We start from the raw sequence: 24,084 nt of genomic DNA, 5'->3' as shown, positions 1-24,084 counted from the left end.
GCATTCAGAAATGGACAGCTCCCACGAGAATGTGAACCACCACATCCCTGACAAGGCTGTTGTGGTAGTTGTCCCTGTAACGCACAGCTTGCATGTATCCGGGAAGAAGAAGAAGAACCCGTGACCCTCCAGCAGCCATGACATTAACCGCAGAGGCCTCCCCAAAATTGGCGCGAACATCTTTTCTATCTTGTTCCACAACAGCTGCAGTTTCAACCGCTTTAGCAAATGTAATCTCTTCAAACGTTATCCGTAAAATTGACGCGACCATCTTCTCATCTCGCAACCCCGCGATAAAACGATCCTTCAATCTTTGTGATCGTTCATCGTCACCAAAACGACAATCGCCGCCAGATACTTGAGCCTGACCACGAAATCAGCTACCCTCTCATCGGGAAACCAAACCAGGTTGTCGAACTCGTACCGCGATAACTGTGGTGATTTGCCTGATGTAATATGGTCGTGCAGAGTCTTCACTATGGACTATTAGGTAGCAGCATCATCCGACGTCCTCGTCAGCGAAATCAAGTCATAACAGCAAACGGAAAACCTCCGCCGAGAGGGACGATGGAAGAATCGCTTTCTGCTTCCCCACCTCGACGATGTCGTTAGCGATGAAATAAAAGCGGAGCTGCTGTGCAAAAAGTTCAAAGTTGTCCCCAGCATATATTTGTGATATTATATCACCTTTATCTACCAATATTGTTGAAATGAAGATCAAATAGCTGTATGTTGAAATATGTTGAAAAAGTCAAAACTTTACATGGGGTGTACTTACTTTTTCACGTGACTGTATATGGTGGTGCACAGGTGCACATTGACCTTTGAGCTGTGTGCCATCGGTTTGATTCTCGACTCCACTTTATAAACTGTTGGATTGGTATTTAGCAGATTAGGTGTTAGTGTGTTGCCCCGTGGATTTGGATGTTAACCTGGGTGCAGGGTATCCCATCTGCCAGCATTAGCTGACAGATTTTAAAAGATCCCATGTGTTTTTGCAAAGAGTAGGTGAGTTATTCAGCGGTCGTAGTAGTAGTAGTAGTAGTAGTAGTAGTAGTGGTGGTAGTAGTAGTTGTAGTAGTAGTAGTAGTAGTATTAGTCATATTATTGTAGTTTGTAGTCGTCATAGTAGTAGTAGTACTTGTTCTACTTCGGTGACTACGTCGCCTCCTACTATTATTACTATGTTGCTGGCACTGCTACTACTACTACTACCACTACTACTACTACTATTACTACAACTACTACTACTTCTGCTACTACTACTTCTGCTACTACAACCACGACGACTACTACTACTACTACTACCACTACTACTACCACTACTACTACTACTACTACTACTACTACTACTACTACTACTACTACTACCACAACCACTACTGCTACTACAACAACTACTACTACTACTACTAATACTACTACTACTACTACTACTACTATTGCTACTACTGTGGCTACCACCACTACCACTACTACTACTGCTACTACTACCACCACTACTACTACTACTACTACTACTGCTACTACTGTGGCTACCACCACTACCACTACTACTACTGCTACTACTACCACTACTACTACTACTACTACTGCTACTACTGTGACTACCACCACTGCCACTACTACTATGGCTACTACTACCACTACTACTGATACTACTATGACTACTACCAATACCACTGCTACTGCTACTGCTACTAAAACCACTACAACTACTTATTTAATGACTTCATTTCAATTCCATCCATTCGCAAACAGGCTGACCAGGCCTGACGTTCGACTGGAGCTGATGCACAAAATGGGACTCGGACAGGGTACTTGGGATAGCTCACGTCCTGTTCCATCAGCTGATGCCAGCGGACGGGACACCAAGCTGAGGAACGTCACAATGATTGTGATACCTTGCCGACATGCTGTGCATGTGAAACACCAATCCGATTGTGTATAGTCGCGTCTGGAATCGGACACAGGCAAGACTGCTCAAAGGTAAGTGCGTTACCTGTTCTGTCAAGTCAAGACTCAGGGGCACCACCTGGGAGTTGCAACCACACACCAGTTGTGTTGCAACCACTAATGATTGCGCATCATTAGCTTAATGAATTAGTGATTATCATTTGCCTAATGAGTGAGTGTTTATCATTAGTGTAATGAGTGAAAACAGAAGAAGAAATTGGAATGGGTGAAACCTCCACCAACATGATCAAGAAAGAGCAATCAGAGATTGCAGATCCTCTCGATGACTTGCTTTGTGCGGTGTTTGTATTTGTGTTGTGTGTATTATAGATGATGCATTATGATGACACAAGTCTATCTTCATACAACTGACAAACAAACCTTTTCGGTGTTATTGTATAGATTCAGTTTCAACCGTATGTATTATATAGACGTAGTCAGGTTTCGTACTTTCTGGGCGTATGCACTTGTAATAGTACATACTTTATAGACATCCTCACAATCTAACAGAACATATTTTGTAGACGTCCTTGCATTCTAGTTGTACATACAGAAATTGACTTTATGGAGATACTCTGTTGAAAAAGGATCTTACTATAATTCACAAAATGTCCGTCCGTCCGTTCGAAGGCACCGCAAAAACGGCTCAACCGATCGCAACGATATTTTGGGTGGGTATTCCTGGGATTCCTGGGAGTAAAATAGGCTGTATTGTTTTTCAAATTTTTCCAAATTTTCCAGTTTTTCCAAACACGATGGAATAATATTTACCGATATGAACAGTGATGTGGCTTTTGTTGAAATTCTACAAATACTGTTTATTCTACGTACCAGGAGAGAGTAGATCGACTCCTGACGAACTCTTCCTGTATAAATGTGCGGCTCTGAAGTAACATGGCAGCGTGTGCAAAGCGACTGAGAAGCAGGTGTAGCGGCCGCTTCCGTGTTACAGATTCGGCGCGCATTCTTCACACATAAACGTGCGAATGAGAAAGACGTGCAGCGGCAGCTTCCGTTTTGCAGAATTCCATCTTTTTTCAAAATGGGCGCCATGTACTGTTTAGATTTTGATGATTTGCGTGTGATATGATGCAGCGGATGTTTATATGAATCGTTTAAAATAAAAAAGCCTTCAATTTCTGATATTTTGCCTTTTCATTTGGCCCTCCCAATTGAAGCCCCACCCATTGGGTGGGTACCGTTGCGAGTAACATGTAATACTGGCTACCATCAGGTGGCGCTTGTGGCCTACGGTACGCTAACACATTATGTGCGGACAGACAGACAGATGAAGAATCAAATGCAACACCCTCTTCTCTGGCGAGGGAAATTAACAATTCGGAAAGAGAACTTTACAGGACATTGCCAGGGGCCACAACTCGAAAGTGCAGTGTGCAAAGGGGCGCATGGATATTGATACCGGTCTTGGACAGTGCTGTTTCTGTTTTAGACAATGATGATGTTGATGTTGTCTGTTGATAAAATTCAAAATTTATCAAACTAGTACAAGCACTCCCTACAGGAGCAGCAGGAAGGGTCATGTTATTATCCTCTGTGGGGCATATAGATTACAGTAGATCTAGGCTCGGGTCTGTTCATCTGTGGTTGACACAATAAGCATATAATGCCTCAAGAATGTCCAGATTTCTCCATATTTCTTTCAGTTTAGTGTTAAACTGCAGTAGCGACTGTTTAAAAAAGGTAATCATATGTGTTTGTGGTTTATAATATTTCTTCCTTCTGGTAGAGGTGCCCCCTCGAAACGCCATGTTAAGCTATTTATACACGTCAACACGGCATTTGTCCAAGGGGGAAAACCCTTTGTGGAGGGGGGATATTATTGGTATTGATGTTGTTTTGTAATAACATTAACATTATGCTATTATTATTTGTGTTATTACTTTTGTTTTAGAAGCAGAATTGGAAAAACGCCATGATTAGCTGTGTTAACACAGATATACACCTCCTTCATGTCGTTCAATACACCTTAATATGGATTTCGCCCAAGGCGGAAAACCCCTTTGGGAAGGGGGGGGGGGCATCTTAAGTCCCTACAACCTCCATTGTGTGACCTTTAATCCTCCTGTCAAATTTGGTTGAGATTGGATAAGTAACAACCGAATGTAGAACGGACAGACAGACAGACTGACACCAAATGTCGTATTTTAATATGATAATACGATTGTGTCTGTTCCTTTGTCCCATTTGATATGGCTTCCCTCACCATTTTGCACATCGTCACCGATCTTCATCGGATGTCCTCTCTAATTTTTATATGAAAACAAATCAGCAATTGCAACTTCAGTGAATTTCCCAACCATGTATCTTTAGCCACCTTTTGGCTGGCGAACAGCATTTGTGCCACCATTGTGGTACGCAGCGGGAATCCAAGTGGGAGGATGTGGGAACTAAACGGCTGCAGTATGGGAAATAAAATTGATTTCCATGATATTTCATAATAGGTGGGAATGAGATCAATATTCCTCCCTCCGACCCCTCCTCCCCCCCATTTCCAAAAAAAATTCATGACGTCACACCCAGAAAATGCGCTTTTAACGAATAGGTGTTACGAATTGTGTGGCATCGTATGTGGGAGGTGTTCGCACCACTAATGCATTGCTCACCCATCGCAGATGATGGCAGCGAGGGTGGGCTCGCAATGGCCTACTCTTTTCAGAAGGTATCGTGGAATCTTCAACTTGTCTCCTCCGAAGGGACATTGATTGTACTCAGCGATGCGACTCCCTGCCTGGGATGGACAAGGATGAGAGTTCATAGTCGGGAATCAAACTCGCACCAGGTGGCTCAAAGGTGGGCCACAAGGTCAAAGTTTAATGACCCAATGACCCGGCACGGTATTTAAAGCTACTTGGAATGATTGTTGAAGTACAAGTTTTCACTTTTCCCCATGTCTGCACAAGTGCAAGGTTAGACATTTTGGAAGATCCTGGTGGACATCACCATCATTCAACAACAAGAACGTGACGATGGCAGCAGGGATCTCCGTTAATTTGATTCAATTGTAGCTCTCCAGCTTTGCTTCCTAAAACGAGGATTAAATGATAAAATAGAACTTCAGATATTGGTAACAAGTGATGAAATAGAGCAAGGTTATGGCTTTAAAGTAAAGTTTGTCAAATATCATACTTCTTTATAGTTCTTTGCACAACACGAACATCATGACCGGCAATTGACCGACAGTATCGATCCACGATTCTTCCAGGCCTGAATTGCTCCGCAGGGATGTATCCCTCAAATCGCTCCACAGAGTGCCGGTGGCCATTCGCACATCCCGAGGGTAGAGGAGGGACGCCGCCGCCGCACACTCTGTCCGCACAACTCCCCAGACCGTCGTTAACCCCAACTCCAACGATCGTTCTTCCGTCAACTGGGAACTCCTATTGACGCCGCACAGGACACAACCAATTAGCCTCGTGCCTGGGAAGCCCTGGGGGTGTGAGGATGGATTTTATATCGTTCCTGGAACTGCTGGGCCGGTTGTTGTTGCGTTGTTCTTGTTATTTCTCATATTGTTGTTGTTCTTACAGTATTGTTCTTGTTTTGCTTCCACTTGTTGCTGCTGCTCCTTCTATTTATTCCACAAGACTGAATTATTCCAGTCTTTATTTTTGAGCACCGTTTGACCCGCACAGAGGATGCGGTTTGGATTTCTCTGCTGTGCTTGTTTTAAACTTTAAAAAAAGGCTCATGGAGTTGTCGGGCGCCCAGCTATAACAGAGCCTGCACCTGCCTTCCCTTGGGCAAGCACAAGTTATTCGTCTTCTGCAGGTGTGAAGAAGTTCGCGAACCTTTGCTCTCTTTTCTTTCTCATTTCCTCTACTTATAAACCAAATTGTAAAGAAGTGTAGTTGTAAGTTATGTTCCCAGTACCTTGGGTTTACAATCAATGATCCAGGTGAATTAACACACACACTCTGTCTCACTCCTCACCTTCTCTGTGTCTCCGCCCCTCCCCTTTTCTGTGTCTCCGCCCCTCCCCTTCTCTGTGTCTCCGCCCCTCCCCTTCTCTGTGTCTCCGCCCCCTCCACTTATCTGTGTCTCCGCCCCCTCCCCTTCTCTCTGTCTCTGCCCCCTCCCCTTATCTGTGTCTCCGCCCCCTCCCCTTCTCTGTGTCTCCGCCCCCTCCTCTTCTCTGTGTCTCGCCCCCTCCCCTTCTCTGTGTCTCAGCCCCTCCCCTTCTATGTGTCTCCGCCCTCTCCCCTTCTCTGTGTCTCCGCCCCTCCCCTTCTCTTTGTCTCCGCCCCCTCCCCTTCTCTGTGTCTCTGCCCCTCCCTTTCTCTGTGTCTCCGCCCCTCCCCTTCTCTGTGTCTCCGCCCTCTCCCCCTCTCTGTGTCTCCGCCCCTCCTCTTCTCTGTGTCTCCGCCCCTCCACTTCTCTGTGTCTCCTCCCCCTCCCCTTCTCTGTGTCTCCGCCCCTCCCCTTCTCTGTGTCTCCGCCCCCTCCCATTCTCTGTGTCTCTGCCGCCTCCCCTTCTCTGTGTCTCCGCCCCCTCCCCTTCTCTGTGTCTCCACCCCCTCCCCTTCTCTGTGTCTCCGCCCCCTCCCCTTCTCTGTGTCTCTGCCGCCTCCCCTTCTCTGTGTCTCCGCCCCCTCCCCTTCTCTGTGTCTCCACCCCCTCCCCTTCTCTGTGTCTCCGCCCCCTCGCCTACTCTGTGTCTCCGCCCCCTTCCCTTCTCTGTGTCTCCGCCCCCTCCCCTTCTCTGTGTGCGCACCCTTCCCCTCACCCCCCATCACAACAACCACAGTTACTCTACTCTCCTCCCCTCCTTTCCTCACCCCCTTTTTCAGCTCTCGCCATATTGCCATTTCTATTCTCGAAAGGGTGACATCGTGGAATTCACAAACCAGTGCTAATGCAGTGTTTTTCAACCTTTGAAGACACCAATTCTGCAATGGTGGCATCTGAGAATCAAATAATTCTGCCATTAAAAAAAAAAAAAGCACCAATTCCAAATCAAAATCCAAAGTTCACAATCGTAAGTGCCATGTGGCCTGCATGCTGATGATCTTTACATCAGGAAAAGGCGAGTAGGCACAGACAACAAAACCAAGCAAAGATTGCATTTTCATAAATTTCAAGTGAAATTATTATACATCAGAGTATGTACATTTATATGTGAATTTATTATCGTTTTTAACAATAATACAATGAAGGTGGAGACTTTGACAGTGAAAAGTTAGTGTTTATAAATCAATGTTATGGGAAATTTGGCCTCGTTTTTCAATCCCAAATCAAAGAAACAACGTTCAAATGAATGGCAAAGAACAAATTCTCAGATGAGTGTCCGTTTTCGCACCAATTGTGTCCTTAGTCTTCTCTTCGGCAGATTCAATGCAGTAAAAGCCATCTCACGCAAGTAAGTATACGCAAGTATTCATCGGAAACTGGGGCCAATTCTGTGCATTTCAGGATAATCAGGATGTTTTCAGAAATCCCTGATTTCTGCAAGTCAGATCCGTGCGAAGATTCCTGATTAAAGTTTGGCTTTCCTATTTGTAGTAATTCTTCACATCCGACTCGCAGATAGATAAACCTTCTCCTGCACTGAAGACAAAATGGCTTTACATCTCTTTCAAGAACTAGAACAGCACTCAGTAGCGAGCATACCTAAGCCTGGTTCGCCATATCACACAATGGTGAAGAATCACTTTTTAAAATTCTACTAGCCGGATCCGGATCTTCACCAAAATCGAATCGATTCTTCCTTGTCACACACACAACCTGTCCAACAAGTTTCGTCCAAATCCATCCGTAACTTTTTGGGATATTCTGTTATATATCGTTTTTGGCCCAATCTCCCAATGGTGAAGAATCACTTAAAAAATTAAATAATTCTCATATCCGAATCCATATTCAGATCTTCACCAAAATCGAGTAGAATCGTCCTTGTCAGACACACAACCTATCCACCAAGTTTCGTCCAAATCCGTCCACAACTTTTTGAGATATCCTGCTATGTATCGGTTTTAGCCCAATCTACCAATGGTGAAGAATCACATAAAAACTTATAGTAACCGGATCCGAATCTAGATCTTCACCAAAATCTAATCATTTAGTCCTTGTCACATACGCTACATCTCTTCCAAATTTCGTCCAAATCCGTCCACAACTTTTTGAGATATCCTGCTATGTATCGGTTTTAGCCCAATCTACCAATGGTGAAGAATCACATAAAAACTTATAGTAACCGGATCCGAATCTAGATCTTCACCAAAATCTAATCATTTAGTCCTTGTCACATACGCTACATCTCTTCCAAATTTCGTCCAAATCCGTCCACAACTTTTTGAGATATCCTGCTATGTATCGGTTTTAGCCCAATCTACCAATGGTGAAGAATCACATAAAAACTTATAGTAACCGGATCCGAATCTAGATCTTCACCAAAATCTAATCATTTAGTCCTTGTCACATACGCTACATCTCTTCCAAATTTCGTCCGAATCCGTCCACAACTTTTTGAGATATTTTGTTCACAAACGGACAGACTGGTGAAAACAACCTCCATCTACCTTTGGTGGTGGAGGTAATAACAAACGTGTGCCCTCAACTACAGGCTTACACAATCCTATTTTCCTAAGTACCGGTATGGGAAGGTCAGGATTTTTTTGCCTGTTTTTGTTTTTTTTGTTTTTTACATTCCATTGGCAACATTTCCTTCCCCTTTTCATCTGAAATTTGCATCCTTAGAGCACGAATCATAAATCTTTCTATTTCCATATGAGTTGACAGAAAGTCATAAAGAAGGCATAAAAACTTTTGTACAACTACAGTCACATGAAAAAGTAAGTACACCCCATGTAAAGTTTTGACTTTTTCAACATATTTCAACATACAGCTATTTGATCTTCATTTCAACAATATTGACAGATAAAGGTGATATAATATTACAAATATCATGAAACATTTACATTTTGTAGTTCATTGTATAATTTAAATAAACATAAATGCAAATTTCACATGTGGAAAAAGTAAGTACACCCTTGGCTCTAATAGGTGGTATTGTCCCCTTTGGCAGAAACAACCTCAAGTAGGCATTTCTTATAACTGTCCACCAGTCTCTGACATCGACTGGGAGAAATTTTTGCCCACTCCTCCGTGCAGAATTCTTTCAGCTGTGCAATATTTGAGTGGATTCTTGCATGCACAGCTCGTTTCAAATCCCCCCACAACATCTCGATGGGATTTAGATCCGGGCTTTGACTTGGCCATTCCAGAACCCTCATTTTAGCTCTTCCACGAGCCTCGATTCAGTGTACAAAAACAAACAAAAAAAAAAAACAACAACTTTCTTTTCAGCCATTCCTTGGTGGATTTACTGGCATGTTTAGGGTCATTGTCCTGCTGCAAGGTCCACCTTCGGTTGAGCTTCAACTTTCCGACAGATGGCCTCACATTATCCTCAAGCACCCTCTGGTACAATGAAGAATTCATAGTGGATTCTATGATGGTGAGCTGCCCAGGCCCTGATGCAGCAAAGCTGCCCCAAACCATAATATTACCACCACCATGCTTTACAGTTGGTATCAGGTTCTTGTGGTCAAATGCTGTCTTTGGTTTTCGCCAAACATGTCTTCTGGTACTGTGGCCAAATAGCTCTACCTTTGACTCATCTGTCCAGTGCATATTGTTCCAGAAGTGCTGGTCTTTGCCAAGGTGTTCATTGGCAAACTTTAGTCTTGCCCTGATGATCTTTCTGGACAGCAAAGGTTTCCTCCTGGCGCACCTCCCATGTAGATCAAATTTGTGCAGCCTCTTTCTAATGGTAGACTCGTGCACTTTGACATCAACAATGTCAAGAGCTACCTGTAGGTCCCGTGATGACATTCTGGGGTTCTTCGAAACTTATTTCAGCATCTTGCGGTCTGCTCTCGGCTGAACTTGCTGGGGCGGCCTGGCCTGAACAAGTTGGCAGTTGTTTGGTATATTCTCCACTTGTAGATGATCATTCCGGACAGTCGAATGATTGATTTCAAATTGTTTGGAGATCTTACGAAATCCCTTCCCAGACTTGTAGGCCTCTATAACCTTCTTTCTGAAGGCCTCAGAGAGTTCTTTTGATCTAGGCATGGTGACGCCGCACACTTCAACAAAAAAGAGCAAACCAAACGAAATGTCTGAGGTTTAAATAAGACAGGTTCCTCCAAGATCCTCTCTAACGATGTTCTAAGCATTTGCACCTGAGCTGGTGCACCTGATTCTAATTTTAGGTATTTGAAGTAGTGATACATGTAGGGGTGTACTTACTTTTTCCACATGCAAAATTTGCATTTATGTTTATTTAAATTATACAATGGACTACAAAATGTAAATGTTTCATGATATTTGTTTTATGATATCACCTTTATCTATCAATATTGTTGAAATGAAGATCAAATAGCTGTATGTTGAAATATGGTGAAAAAGTCAAAACTTTACATGGGGTGTGCTTACTTTTTCACGTGACTGTATGTTGCTACGACACAACTTTTTGTAGCGGACTACATCGATTGGTGGAGGCTTGAATAATTATGACCACGTTCAAATCGACGATTCTATTTTTGAATCTAGAAATGATATAAAAAAGTTAAATAATGCTTCCCATTGTGAAAGAATAAGAAAAAAATTTTATCCTGCTAAGCTAAGGCAACAGTTGCATTTGTTTTTTGTAAAGCAGGAAGTTACCGTTGTGCTCTCCGATATGTTTTTATCCATCGGAACTGCTCATCTCTGTTATGTCAACTTTTTTTGTATATAAATCAGGTACAAGAGGTTCAAAAACTGGCAGGAGAAGGTCATAGGGGACATAGGGTGGCAATGACTTGACACATATGTGGTTGTGGTTGAGTGGCAGAAAGGGATGTGGGGGTGGATTTTGGTGGAGGTATGGGTGGAAGTCGGTCATCAATAGTGTATATGAAAGAAAGAACGAGATGACAATGGGCACCACTCTTGAATGATTGGACAGCCAATAGACACAAGAAATTGGTTCCACCAATGAGAGATGAGACGATAGACACAGGCCAGGAAAGGCCCAGGTAGAATTGACGAGAGAAGGAATGCTCTTGCAACCTAGTTGTTGGTCACATGACCAATGCGTAGTTGGATAGGGAGTCACCTCCTCTCTCCGCACTGCAGGTCCGGCTCCTATCGGGTTTGAGGTGAGCATTGAAGGAATTGAGGTGAGTATTCAATTTATAACTGTGGAAGGTAAACCAGGAGCAAAATGGGGAAATAGCTGCACCAGCCCAGAATGGGGACCCATACTCCATGATACGTCGGATGAAGGCCTTAAAACGTGTGATGAGATGTGAACGGCTCAGTATGGACTCGGCTATTTGAGGAATACAGGGGAGGTGTCCTGCTTTCCAGTCTGCCAATATGGTCCACCAAAGACGGGTTGTGACAGATTGTTAGGTCTCGAGGCTCAAGGCTAACTTCCAGGGGTTGGCCAGAGAACTACACTGGGAGGAATCGAGGTGTGTTCGAAAGCTGTAACTTCAGGAGGGCAAGAATGAGAGTGTGGGATTCTTCATATTCCAGGAAGCTGAAATGTTCCATGCATTGAATGACATGTTCCAAGTTCCTGACCAAGGATTTTTTCTTTTCTTCTGATCTGTTGAGATGGAAGCTGGAGCAGTCCATGCCGATTAGATATGTAGCGTACTGTTCTGCACAGGGTGGAGTCATCAACAAACATTATACTTGTCTACTTTGGTAAAAAAAAAAAAAGGGACTCCACACATTCACGTCATTTATTGTACACCGCACCTTTCCAATGCCATCTCCAGGCATTGCAAATCGTCATTGCTGGGCACCGAAGGGCAGTGACGCACGCTGAAAGGGAGTACTGAGTTTTCACTCTGGTTGTTTTCTTGTTTGTTTGTTTTCTTTCTTTCTTGTTTGTTTGTCCGGGCGATATCTCAGCCATCCTTTGAGCTAGGAAGCTGAAATTTCGGCACAGTAGAGAGCAAGTCCTTTGTCAAAAACAGTATTTTTTGTTTTTTGAATAATCAATTAATTGAGGAGTTATTTAATTATTAGCGATTAATTAAGTACTTATTTAATTAATCGAATTTCCTTTCTCTTCTGACCATTAACTCAGGCACCTTTTCAGTTGGGAAGCTGATATTTGGACATGCCAATGACCAGGTGATTTGGCTGCAAAAGCTATTTTTGATTTATTAATTAATCAATTAATCAATTAATCGATTAATTATTTAATTATTTGATTAATGACGAATTTATTTTTTTTAAGTTACAGATTCTGATGAAATGGTGGTGGTTTATGTGTTCTCTGACCGAATTGATTAATAAATTAATTTTTTTATGATTATTATTTATTTATTTTCATTATTAATCATTTATTTATTTTCTTTCTCATTTGGCCAATCTCAGGCACCTTTTGAGCTCGGAAGCTAATATTTGGACATGAGTGACCAAGTGATGTAGCTATCAAGGATATTTTTGATTTAGTGATTAATCAATTAATCAATTAATCGATTAATTATTTAATTATTCGATTAATTGCTAATTTTTTTTCTTTTTTTCCAGTTACAGATTCTGATGAAATGGTGGTGGTTTATGTGTTCTCTGACCGAATTGATTAATAATTTCATTTTTTCATGATTATTATTTATTTATTTTCATTATTAATCATTTATTTATTTTCTTTCTCATTTGGCCAATATCTCAGGCACCTTTTGAGCTGGGAAGCTAATATTTGGACATGACAGTGACCAAGTGATGTGGCTATCAAGGATATTTTTGATTTATTGATTAATCATTTAATCGATTAATTATTTATTGATTAATTGATTAATTATTTATTGATTAATCAATTAATTATTTAATTTTTTATTAATGAGTTATTTAATTAAATTTCTAAAAGATACATCTTCGGATGAAGCACTAGTGGTTTAGTTATGCTATTAGCCATTTGATTAAGAAAATATTTTGTGATAATCTTTTATTGATTTTAATTATACAATTAATCAATCAATTCTTGTACACCTCTCACTCCCAATGCAGTCTCTATGAGTTGCACTGCGGTATTGCCGGGTGCCGGAGGCGCCCCGGCAATGCCGCGCTGTAGGATATTTAATTATTTGGCATGGGGGCGGTGTACTTTGAATGTATCTGTACTTGTTTAAAATGTATTTAAGTTGGGAAAAATAAAAACGTTAATGACCAGTTTGATGGTGCAGTGGACCTACATTAAATGAAATTCTACATAAGTGTTTGATGTCGAAAGACAAAGATGTTGTTGCTACAATACAGTTTCCAATGTAAGACTTGATAATACACCTCTCCTTAAACTTCCAGCAGAGGTATGTGGAACAGAAGTAGAAACATTCTGTGCCAGTATCATCTTTAATGTGACTGTTGCAAATAAAACCAGAATGGCACTCGTATGGTACATAGTCTCACCTCACGCAGTCATTCTGAACAAAAATAACATCGTTAACTGAACACACTACTATTATAGCCCAATGATATTGGAGTATCATCGATGCACTCATGCCACATAGCTTCTTGGCATGAGCTATGAACGTAGTCAATTTAATTCTTCAGTCTTCACTCATATTGGGTCATGGATAAGATGTATGAAATTTCAGTTTCAGATCAAGATTTCAAGTCAACCAATTGTGGCTGGAATACCACTTTACCAATGCGACGTCATCGTTATCACTCTACATAACCTATGCCTATGGGGAGTTGATGACATATGCCAAGTTTAATTTTTTTTCGTTGAGCAGTTTCAAATAAAATGATGTCCAGTTTTTTCCCTTTAATTAAATATGGTTGTTATACCATGTTACCTATGACGTCAGAGTTAGCAACAAAATATTCTCCATGGGGAGCCCCTCCTATATATAAAGTTTTGCATCGATCGGACAAGCGGTTGCAGAGAAAAACATTTTTAAAGCGAAAATATATGGACACGGACACAGACAGACGATCACACATACACACACACACACACACACACACACACACACACACACACACACACACACACACACACACACACACACACACACACACGCATTGCAATAATAACTAACTAGAATGCACTCAGGAGAGCGCTTACCTCCACCAGGCTGAACAGTTTACGTTTTGTATTCCACCAATAGGCCAAATCTGAATCCGGACGTGAACCAAAATTGAATGGGCTTGTTCTTGTCACCAGCACGACTCATCTACCAGGTTTTGTCATAACTCGTCCATAACTTTTTGGAATATCATGCATTCTATCGTTATTAGCCCCATCTCTCAAACGGTGACGAATCAATGAAAAAGTCATCAGATCTGGATCCGGATCTGGATTTTCACCAAAATCTAATGAATTCGTCCTTGTCACACACCCAACCTCGCCACCAAATTTCGTCCAAATCTGTCCACAACTTTTTGAGACATCCTGCTCACAGACAGACAACAGACAGACACCCAGACAGGACTGAAAACGTAACCTCCACCCAACTTCCTTGGCGATGGCAGAAGTAAAAAAAATACTGGCAGCAGAATTACATTATTTACAAAAGGTTTTTGTTAAAAAATTTGTATTATACCGCCAGACAACGTAGGAAATTCCAACGGTTAAACACCTTTGTGCTGGTAGATGGGTTAGCCAGCTTGCTGTGTCATCCTCTTCATCAATTCGGCAACTCATGTAGACAATAATTTCTCAGAGTGTGATGACAATTAATATAATAATGATTGGTTATAATATTAAACGCAATGTGCGTATGACCGACTGACCTTTTGAAGTGATTCTATGTCAGAGGAGGTTGCACCAGTGTGTTAATCATACATAGCAATAAAAGCATAAATAAATCTGGCAGGTACCACCAATGACCTCCCTGATACAATTAATACGTTCTGCCATTCATTTCAATCTGAGTTCAAGAGAGGAGACTCGGAATAAATTGTCAACTTTACAACCAGCAGAGGGCGAGGGAGATCAGGGGATGGGTTCCCCTTTTAAAATCGCTCACAAAGAATATCATAAAGCAAATGTAAATAATAAAACAAAAGCATTCTACTTCTAATGTATAACATTTCAACTCTCAGGGTTTATTGTTCTCTTTAAGATACATATATAAGGCTCTTCTGGCCAAACACTTGCTTTGGATCTACCTATTAGGTATGAGCTCAGTTGAGAGCTAAAGCCACCGACATCCCCGTAGGATTGTACTGCAACCGATACCGGGAAGATAATTTAATTCTCAATTTCATAGACCAGTCCGGGCCTATTTCGGGCCTATTGACCCTCAGTCCATCCCGGAGAGAAAACATCCACCGACACGTGTTTCGGGCCTATTGACCCTCACCTTTTATTTTATATAAAAAGGTTTAAAAAAAATCAAAACATTTAAACAGACCCCCCACAGTCAACAGACACAGTCCAGCAAACTTTCCCATGAGCAGACACATCCTCCTCAGTCCTCAACCCAAAGGCTGAAGCACATGGTCAATCCAAACACATACACCCAAACACCGAGGGGCCAGACTGCATGGCATACAATTGGACCCCTCCTCAATAGGAGCAGGTACCCATGACACTTCTTGTGGAAGCACCTTTTTTATACAAAGACTTTACGCTGGTTCTGCCAACATCGCCTGGGTGCACCCTTATGCACCAAAACCCACCTTCGCGCCAAAACCTGAGCCCACAGCCTGTTTTTTCCCCTCAAAAACAACATAAAAGACAGATTACAGAGGGATAGGACATTAAAGAGGTTCAAAGGGGAAGCGGTTCGAGACACGAACATGCAGGGAAGAAAGATTGCTGCTTTCTTTACAAATAACGACGCATTTCCTATTATGGTCATTTTACCCCAAGCTCACGCTTACATGCACTATGGAAATAACTTTCGTTATGCTACGCAATGTTAACCCCAAGAAGGTATTCCTGCAAAACTATAAATGTATATCCGCACACACACACACACACACACACACACACACACACACACACACACACACACACACACACACACACACACACACACAAACACACACACACACACACACAAAATCTCTCTTTCATTTCCTATGGTGGTGATGCAGCCACCCGGCTGCTGGTTGCATCATTTTTCTGTGGGCGCGTCTGCCGCTGATGCAATGACTCTCTATAACGACTTATCTGGTACTCATTTTCCCGCTGAAGCAACGATCTCTATAACCAGTTATCTGGTACTCATTTTCCCCACTGATGCAATGACTCTCTATAACCAGTTATCTGGTACTCATTTTGCCCACTGAAGCAATGACTCTCTATAACCAGTTATCTGGTACTAATTTTGCCCGCTGATGCAATGCCTCCCTATAACCAGTTATCTGGTACTAATTTTGCCCGCTGATGCAATGCCTCTATATAAACAGTTTTCTGGTACTCATTTTTCCCGCTGATGCAATTACTCTCTATAACCAGTTATCTGGTACTCATTTTTCTCGCTGATGCAATGCCTCTCTATAACCAGTTATCTCGTACTCATTTTTCCCGCTGATGCAATGACTCTCTATAACCAGTTATCTGGGACTCATTTTTCCCGCTGATGCAATGCCTCTCTATAACCAGTTATCTCGTACTCATTTTGCCCGCTGATGCAATTTCTCTCTATAACCAGTTGTCTGGTACTCATTTTGCCCGGTGATGCAATGCCTCTCTATAACCAGTTATCTGGTACTCATTTTTCCCGCTGATGCAATGCCTCTCTATAACCAGTTATCTCATACTCATTTTGCCTGCTGATGCAATGCCTCTCCATAACCAGTTATCTGGTACTCATTTTTCCCACTGATGCAATGCCTCTCCATAACCAGTTATCTGGTACTCATTTTTCCCGCTGATGCAATGCCTCTCCATAACCAGTTATCTGGTACTCATTTTGCCTGCTGATGCAATGACTCTCTATAACCAGTTATCTGGTACTCATTTTTCCCGCTGATGCAATGACTCTCTATAACCAGTTGTCTGGTACTCATTTTGCCTGCTGATGCAATGCCTCTCTATAACCAGTTATCTGGTACTCATTTTTCCTGCTGATGCAATGCCTCTCCATATCCAGTTATCTGGTACTCATTTTGCCTGCTGATGCAATGACTCTCTATAACCAGTTATCTGGTAGTCATTTTGCCCGCTGATGCAATGACTCTCTATAACCAGTTATCTGGTACTATTTTTTCCTGCTGATGCAATGCCTCTCTATAACCAGTTATCTGGTACTCATTTTTCCCGCTGATGCAATTACTCTCTATAACCAGTTTTCTGGTACTCATTTTTCCCGCTGATGCAATTTTTTTTTTTTTTTTTTTTTGTATACAAGATCGAGGCTCGTGAAAGAGCGAACATTAATCACACAGAGAGACAAACCGACACATAAAACATGTAACATCGGGAGCGGTAGACAATATGGGGAGAGAGGAGGAAGGACACAAACACAACATTATTTTGAGAGCAGGGACCGAGAGACATGGAGACATCGAGAGATCTGTGAGAGGGAGAGGGCATTGGGGGGAGGGGGGGCATGGGAAAGGGGGAGGTGGGAGAGGTATAAAACATATGGACACTGCCAGGACTTCCAGGAAAGAAGTTGGAATGCCTCTCGATAACCAGTTATCTCGTACTCATTTTTCCCGCTGATGCAATGACTCTCTATAACCAGTTATCTGGTACTCATTTTTCCCGCTGATGCAATGCCTCCCTATAACCAGTTATCTCGAACTCATTTTGCCCGCTGATGCAATTTCTCTCTATAACCAGTTGTCTGGTACTCATTTTGCCCGCTGATGCAATGCCTCTCTATAACCAGTTATCTCATACTCATTTTTCCCGCTGATGCAATGCCTCTCCATAACCAGTTATCTGGTACTCATTTTGCCCGCTGATCCAATGACTCTCTATAACCAGTTATCTGGTACTCATTTTTCCCGCTGATGCAATGCCTCCCTATAACCAGTTATCTCGTACTCATTTTGCCCGCTGATGCAATTTCTCTCTATAACCAGTTATCTGGTACTCATTTTTCCCACTGATGCAATGCCTCTCTATAACCAGTTATCTCATACTCATTTTGCCCGCTGATGCAATGCCTCTCCATAACCAGTTATCTGGTACTCATTTTGCCCGCTGATCCAATGACTCTCTATAACCAGTTATCTGGTACTCATTTTGCCCGCTGATGCAATGACTCTCTATAACCAGTTATCTGGTACTCATTTTGCTCGCTGATGCAATAACTCTCTATAACCAATTATCTGGTACTCATTTTGCCGCTGATGCAATGCCTCTCCATAACCAGTTATCTCGTACTCATTTTGCCTGCTGATGCAATGCCTCTCTATAACCAGTTATCTAGTACTCATTTTTCCCGCTGATGCAATGACTCTCTTTGACCATTTATCTGGTACTAATTTTGCCTGCTGATGCAATGCTGATGCTGATGATGATGATGATGATGATGTGGTTGTAACTCTCAGTTCCAGAAAGGGGATAATAAGCTTGTTACATACACGTCAGGTGGGTCAACGACAACCATTGACTACCTGATGGTGTGTAGGCGAGATAGGGGGCACCTCTGGGACACAAAGGTGATCCCGGGGGAGGAGGCTGTTTCACAGCACCACTTGGTTGTCTGCGACATAAGGGTGAAAGGTGCGAGGAAAGCTCGGCGGGTGAAGTACCAACCGAGAATGAAGGTGTGGAGGTTGAAAGAGGTGACAGTAAGGGAGGCATTAAAAGAGAGGCTGAGTAGGGTAGAGGATGATGTGGTTGAGCTTGAACGTGGTTGGATATCAATGAAAGATAGTCTGTTGGGAGCCATTGGTGAGGTATGTGGATGGACAAAAGGACCACCGAGGCACTCGGAAACATGGTGGTGGGATGATGAAGTTGGAAAGAGGATTGACGAGAAGAGGAAGAAGTTCAAGGAGTGGCAGAAGGCGAAGGGTACAGGAGCAGAAAAAGCAGAGCATGAAAGTTATAAGGCAGCCACGAAGTCTGCAATGAAAGAGGTAGCAAAGGCGCAGGAGGCATGTAGGAAAATGTTCGGAGAACGCTTGGATTCGGAAGAGGGTCAGAGAGCAGTATTCAGGATTGCAAAGCAGATAGCGAAAGAGAGGTGTGATGTGATGGGGGTGAGTTGCTTGAAGGATGAAGTGGGACAAATCGTTGTGGACCCAGATGGAATTAAAGGAAGATGGAAAAGATATATGGAAATGCTGTTGAATACAGAGAATGAATGGGATGGCAACATAGAGAGTAACCCAGTTTTAGGAACGGCAGAGAAGATAACTGAGGAGGAAGTTGAGGAAGCGATAAAAGCAATGAAGAGTAGAAAAGCGGGAGGGCCGACGGGAGTTGTGGGAGATATGTTGAAGGCAGCAGGAAGTTGGGGTGTGAAGAGAATGACAGAGATCTGTAATCTGGTGGTGAAAGAAGGCCACATTGCAGTGGATTGGGAACTGAGTACCCTCGCCCCTCTATACAAGGGGAAAGGTGACCCTCTGGAGTGTGGCTCGTACCGAGCGATAAAGTTATTGGAGCATGGAATGAAGGTATTGGAAAGGGTGTTGGAGAGGAGGATAAGGAAGAAGGTGAAGATCGACGAAATGCAGTTTGGATTTATGCCAGGAAGAGGAACGACAGATGCACTCTTTATTGTGAGGCAGTTGGAGGAGAAGTACAGGGAGAAGAGGAAGAAGTTGTTTCTTGGGTTTGTTGATCTGGAGAAAGCATTCGATAGGGTTCCACACGAAGTATTGACATGGGCATTGAGGAAGTTAGAAGTGGAGGAATGGTTGATCAGAGTAGTGATGGCAATGTACAAAAGAGTGAGCACAGCTGAAAGGACGAAGGATGGGAACAGTGGTGAGTTTGAGGTGAAGGTGGGAGTGCATCAGGGGTCGGTACTAAGTCCACTACTATTTGTAGCTGTGATGGAGGTGCTGGCTCAGAACGTAAAGGAGGGTTTACCGTGGGAGTTGTTGTATGCAGATGATCTGGTGTTGATTGCAGAAAGTATGGATGGACTGAAGGAAAAGATGAACAAGTGGAAGGAATGTATGGAGACAAAAGGTCTGAAGGTGAATATAGGAAAGACGAAGGTGATGGCAAGTGGTAAAGCATGTGGTGAGGTGGAAAGAACTGGGAAATGGCCATGTGCTGTGTGCAGGAAGGGTGTCGGAGTGAACTCCATTCAATGTACAATGTGCGCTGAGTGGGTTCATCAAAAATGTAGTGGTCTGAGAGGGTCATTAACCAGTGTGGCAGCTACATTCAAGTGTAAGGTGTGCACAGAGGGAGCTGCAGATGGAGGAAATGTTGAGTTGGATCTTGGAGACGGCGTGAAGCTCGAAGGTGTGAAAACATTTTGCTACCTCGGAGACATGCTGAATGGAGCAGGTGGATCAGACAAGGCAAAGGTTGCTGGAGTGAGATGTGCATGGAAGAAGTTTCGGGAACTGAGCGGCGTGCTGATGATGAGGGGAGTGTCGTTGAAGCTGAAGGGAAAGGTGTATGCTGCATGTGTGAGAAGTGTTATGATTTATGGGAGCGAGACATGGGTCATGAATGTAGGGCAGCAATGAAGGCTGGAAAGGGTGGAAATGCGAATGTTTCGGTGGATGTGCGGAGTATCGTTGAGAGAGAGTAAGACAAATGATGATTTGCGAAAGATGATGGGAATAGAGCCTGTGATTGATGCTGTGAAGAGGAACAGGTTGAGATGGTTTGGTCATGTGTTGAGGAAGGATGAAAGTGACTGGTTGAGAAGAGTGATGGAAATGAATGTAGAAGGAAGTAGAGGACGGGGAAGACCGAGAAAGACTTGGCTAAAGATGGTGGAAGAAGAAATGCGGGCAAGGGCGTTAACAAGGAGAGATGCAGAAAATAGGGCAAAATGGAGAAGATTGTCATGGGGACCGCAAGGCTAACCCCCGCTCTGCAGGGAAAATGGCCTTAAAATGCATGTTGTTGTTGATGCAATGCCTCTCTTTAACCAGTTATCTGGTGCTCATTTTGCCCGCTGATGCAATGCCTCTCTATAACCAGTTTTCTGGGACTCATTTTGCCCGCTGATGCAATTCCTCTCTATAACCAGTTATCTCGTACTCATTTTGCCTGCTGATGCAATGACTCTCTATAACCAGTTATCTGGTACTCATTTTGCCCGCTGATGCAATGACTCTCTATAACCAGTTATCTGGTACTCATTTTGCCCGCTGATGCAATGACTCTCTATAACCAGTTATCTGGTACTCATTTTGCCGACTCCACCTGGCATTAATTCAACGGGATTAGAACTCACGACCTTAGGATCACCAAGCCCGCCGCCCGAACCATTAGGTCAACACCAGATATTCATTTTCTGTCAATCCGTTTTTATGAGTGGCAATTTCATGACATTCTTTCAGCTTTTGTTCTGTCTGTCTCTTTCTTTTCCTCAATGGATGACCTTTGGATAAAACCAAGATTGTGGTCCTACTGTTCAGAGACTTCTTGTGATTGAAGAGTCGACACCTTGATGCTGGAGGGTTCGATTCCTAGCTGATGATCGGTTAGGTGGCCATTGAATCAGGTAGTCGAAGTCGATATTCTTAAGGAATCCTTCAGATCTTTCTTCTTCTCTCCCGAACTTCCTAACTCCCTGTCTCTCCTCCTCTGGTTTGAGCAATAATTAAACAGTGCCCTCCTGAGACGATCTCGACGTCCTGATGATTTGAATCCAAATCCATAATACTTCTGTCTTCAGTTGCATTTGAACACAATTAACCCCTCTTGCACGAGCAGAGATTTCTTGTCCAAAAAAACCTTTGAGATCCCAGTCCAGCGTCTTCACCTCCACGTCACCAAGTGTTTCGCGTCTCTGATGTTCCAAGACGCAGGGAAATTTGTCCGAATGATTGTTTCAAGAATCTATCGAGTTCACCACAAGCCAGTGCACATTATGACGCACTTATAGTGATGGGTGCTTGCCTCGGCTCGTGAAATTGGCTGCGATAACCACTAATATTGCACCAGAAAATTAGACAGCAGTCACTAATGATGGCGGAAATGGATAAATCAGCAAGTAATATCAGGGAAGATAATCGTATAGCGTCATCACTCTGCGGGTAGTCTTGAGGCTACCAGCAGGATGACTCAACAAAGAGTTTAGTTGATGTTGGCGTTAAGTATGATGCACCATTGCACCAACCTTCCCATGTGAAAAGTCTTTCAACAGATTAACCTTTATTAAAGGGACCGTTCACTTACCATGCACATTTACCATTGTCCTATAAATGATTAGCCTATGGTAAAGTGTTCGGCACTGTTGAGGTGCCACTCATTCTCCCCTTTCTGATACTGATTTTGATGTAGGCCTACCATACTCTGTTACAGAGCATCCATTTTGCCGAAGCGGTTTATTGGCAAGGGTTACACTGAGTGGTTTGCCATTGCCTCCCCAGCAGGAGTTATGGCAGGAATTTGTAATTTATTCGTGATGAATCCAAATTTTGAGTTTGTAAAAATAAATAAATAACTAGAACGCCACTCAGTAGAGCGCATACTCCCGCCGTGGGTCAAGTTGGAATAGTACGATTTCACAAAAGTTTGAGGGAGTACTTCAGTGACAACACAAGACAGACACTGCTCAGATATATATATATATATATATCTTTAGAATATATAGAAGATAATGTTTAAACAAGTACAAAAAGTTTTAATTAAAACAAAAGCCGCGTCGATGTTACACAATGCCAAGATGCAGCTGTGCCTATAACGTCGATGTTATAGGCACAGGACATTCCTATTGATTCGATTACTTGATGTTATTTTTGTGCAAAGTGAAAATATATCTCGGCAATTTCCCGTGTGTGGCGACGAATTTTTAATATATCTCGGCATTTTCCCGTCTCTTATTTCAGGCGGTGTATGACTGACCATGCCGCGATTTAAAAAAAATATATATCTCGGCAATTTCCCGTGTGTGGCGACACGTGAACGAAGCTATGCTCCTCTCTCCACATTATTGTGACGACGTATAAATTAAATATTTCATCGTGACGATTGTCATCAAATGGACGAATTTTTAATATATCTCGGCATTTTCCCGTGTTATTTCAGGCGGTGTATGACTGCCCATGCTGTGATTGTAAAAAAATACATCTCGGCAATTTCTCGTGTGTAGCGACACGTGAACGAAGCTATGCTCCTCTCTCCACATTATTGTGACGACGTATAAATTAAATATTTCATCGTGACGATTGTCATCAAATGGACGAATTTTTAATATATCTCGGCATTTTCCCGTCTGTTATTTCAGGCGGTGTATGACTGACCATGCCGCGATTTAAAAAAAAATAAATCTCAATGGACTTGAAGTTACAGGCCTTTGAGAATTCATTTCTTTCTATAAAGGGCAACTTTCATCGGATTTTCTTCACGTTTTTTTTCAACCGAGTCTAAAACTATGTTAGCGACTGTGAAAAATGAAATGATATATCGAATTTGATTTGAAAGAAAACTGTGTGAGAGAGCAAGACACCACGGGCCTACAAAACAGGCCTCAAAGCTATGCGAGTTAATAAAATGGTGGATATTTGTTTATATGAAGCCTCTCCCAAAATGGGTGGAGCTATGGTTCCCAGAATGGGTGGAGCTTTGAGGTTTTGTCTTCTCTGCAAGAACAACAACAATAAGAAGAAGAAGAACAAGAAGAAGAACAACAACAACAGCAGAGGGCACTCTATGAGCAGCGTCTGCGACGCGGCTAAAAAAAACAAGGCAATTTCACTTACATTTTCGAATTCAGCGTTCAATTCCATATAAGTGAGTGTATTTTGAGGCATGTGTGACTTCAAATAAAATTGTAAGCCAGGAAAACGTTTGTTTCATTCCTTAGGGATACAACATGTAAAACTGGCCCAAACGTGAAAACAAAACTCGCTCATTTTAAGTCGTACAAGCTAATGCGACCACTCATTCTTCTGGGAAGAATCCCGTGCACATGCTGGTCACACTTATAAGTCACCTGAGTCTTTATAAGTTCATCAAATACTGACACCGCGATTGACAATCGCTGAGGTAAATGTTGATATGGCTTCTGAGGTAAAAAAAAAAAAAAAAATCAAAAAAACAAA

General features: G+C 42.5%; 1 protein-coding gene across 1 annotated transcript in view; it reads left to right on the top strand.

Moving 5' to 3' along the window:
- Positions 1-894: 894 nt before the first annotated feature.
- The window catches only part of LOC137433184 (CUB and sushi domain-containing protein 3-like), a 1,533,363-nt gene continuing 1,510,173 nt past the window's right edge, over positions 895-24,084 (top strand). The window contains exons 1-2 of the mRNA XM_078783994.1: positions 895-1,989; positions 4,590-4,767. The gene's annotated coding sequence lies outside the window, so the exon portion shown is untranslated. The remainder of the gene's footprint in view (positions 1,990-4,589; positions 4,768-24,084) is intronic.

Source organism: Myxine glutinosa, chromosome 8 (assembly GCF_964187855.1).
Source record: "Myxine glutinosa chromosome 8, kmMyxGlut1.1, whole genome shotgun sequence".
NCBI lineage: Eukaryota > Metazoa > Chordata > Myxini > Myxiniformes > Myxinidae > Myxine > Myxine glutinosa.
Note: the sequence above shows the minus strand (reverse complement) of the source record. Positions and strands in the feature narration are given on the sequence as shown.